This window comes from Octopus bimaculoides, chromosome 9 (genome assembly GCF_001194135.2).
Source record: "Octopus bimaculoides isolate UCB-OBI-ISO-001 chromosome 9, ASM119413v2, whole genome shotgun sequence".
In the NCBI taxonomy this organism is placed as follows: domain Eukaryota; kingdom Metazoa; phylum Mollusca; class Cephalopoda; order Octopoda; family Octopodidae; genus Octopus; species Octopus bimaculoides.
The window spans coordinates 36068842-36071381 of NC_068989.1; the positions used below are offsets into that span (position 1 = coordinate 36068842).

Genomic DNA, 2540 nt, shown 5'->3' on the forward strand with positions numbered 1-2540 from the left:
ACGGGGACGTAAACACACCACCATCGGTTGTCAAGCGTTGGTGGGAGGACAAACACAGACACAAACACACACACACACACACACACACACACACACACACACATATATATATATATATATATATATACATACATACATACATACATACATACATACATACATACACATAAAATTAGAAATATTGCGTTTCTAAATCTCTCAGAGAGACTTATACAGTAGCAGCACGATAAAGCGATGGTTTGTTGCCAACTTACTGTGGCAGTCCCAGGAAAGGGAAGAATGCTACTGCTATTTAGCCCCAGGAAACATCGTTTCCAGTTGGCTATGTGACACAAGCGTTCGGTGTCCTTAAGTTTTCAAACAGGGGAGATAAGCACCTGCACCCAGCAAAGCCAGCATCCAGAAACTAGTTTCAGAATCATTGCTCTTCATCTGTCTGGAGTAGCTTGACAGCTAGCAAGCTTATTTCTCCTGTTTGAAAACTTAAGGACACAGGACGCTTGTGTCACATAGCCAACTGGAAACGATGTTTCCTGGGGCTAAATACCACTAGCATTCTTCCTTTTCCTGGGATTGTGTGTTTGTGTGTGTATACACACACAAATAGACGCGCGCGCGCGCACATACACACACTCATACACATACAATATGTCTGCTAGTGTTATACGTATGTACATTTATGTTTACAAGCATGCAAATATGTGTTGAAAAATATACAACTTTCTACAAATATCTTTATATATATTTATGACAGTTTGCACAATGTATATGTGTTTTTTTTGGGGGGGGGGGTTTCTTGAGTTTCAAAGCGGTCGACATGGGGGAAAGAAAGAAAGAAAGAGAAAACAAACTGAAAGAAAGAAAACAAAGAAAATATAGACAGAAAGAAGCAAAAGAGCATATGACAGACACAATTTTTATCGTTGCAAGAGTCAGCCACATCTTTGCAATAAATTGTAATTTTCAGGAACGTTGATTTGCAAAGTGAACGCCCTTCTGATGATGGTTTCATTGAGAAAAATTACCAGGAAAATAGTACTGGTTATACTACTGGGTGACTTACTACAGAGAGTTCACAGTTTCCATTCATGCATACAAATAAGCAGACATACACATACACACACACGCAAACACATATTCATATACAAGTCTCTCTCTCTCTCTCTCTCTCTCTCTCTCTCTCTATATATATATATATATATATATATATATATATGTGTGTACATACATATATACATATATATATACATATATATACGTACATATATACACACACACACACACACACACGCACACACATATATATATAAATAATATCAAAACATTCAGTAATCTTTCGGCTACAAAATAAAGTATGTTTTTTGCACAACGACTCCGTTTTACTACAAATATAACCTCGAAAGCGAGGTCGGGTCACACAATTTTGAGGTACTTAGCTAAGGGAGGCAACACTGTCTGAATAATTGTTATGTCTTACATAGAGCATAATGAGAAAATATTTAAAATACATGGAGTTTTATCAGGGAATGAAACTTCGAAGATATACCGTCAAATTTATTAGTATTATTAAGTAGATAATCTTTTAATGTGTAGTATGTATGTCTATGTTCTGTTTAGCCCGGAGTTGCCTCTGATATAGCAGACCCATCGCACACTTTTTTCTTTCTGAAATACAGTAAATCTGTATCTTTCTTCTGATGAAAGGATGTGTTTTAAGAGAGATTTGGCTGTTGTTTTTAGTAGCTCAAGTTACCACAGAGACACCTGTTTGTGTGTGTGTGTGTGTGTGTGTGTGTGTGTGTGTGTGTGTGTGTGTGTGTGTTGTGTAGAAAAAATACTTTTTCTCAGAATATTTTGCACAATATTTTTTTTTAAATCCAGGACATCTTTCTTACTGCTAACCATTCAACTTCAAATTACAATTGTTAATTGTTGGAAGTCAAGTAGACTGAGATGTACATATAATGCTATTGTATAGACTGCAAGTTCAATACGAAGTTTTGAACTCATTATCTTGTGGTTAGTAATCCATTACCTTAAATTTGAAGCCATTAAGTCTTTAAACATTTTACTGCGTTTAGTTTTTCAACTGTCTCCATAATGGAGTATCACCTTCAAAAATTTAATTGATCATACTAACCTCAGTGCATATTTCAATTTGGCATTTATTTTATAGGTCTCTGCTTGATGAACTGCTAACTTTGAGACATAGTGGGACACAATACTCGATTTAACAAATGTAAACACACACATTAGGTGCAAGAATGACTGTGTGGTTGAGAAGTTTGATTCCAAACCACATGATTCCACGTTCAGTATCTGCATGGTACCTTGGGTTAGTGTTTTCAACTATAGACTTAGGCCAACCGCAGACTTGTGACTGAATTTGGTAGACGAAAACTGTATCGTTGTTCTTCAGAAAATGACCGAAAGACATGTTTATAAAGAAGAGTTGTTTACTTTATACTCCTCGTATGTCGATTCTGCCCATAAGAAAGGAACAAATAATACAATATGGCTGAAGGTCATAACACCCGGGC

At 36.2% G+C, this 2540-nt stretch overlaps 1 protein-coding gene across 1 annotated transcript in view; it reads right to left on the reverse strand.

The window, feature by feature from the left end:
• The window catches only part of LOC106874406 (protein Wnt-4), a 284837-nt gene that overhangs the window by 11655 nt on the left and 270642 nt on the right, over positions 1 to 2540 (reverse strand). The gene's annotated exons all lie outside the window — the stretch shown is intronic.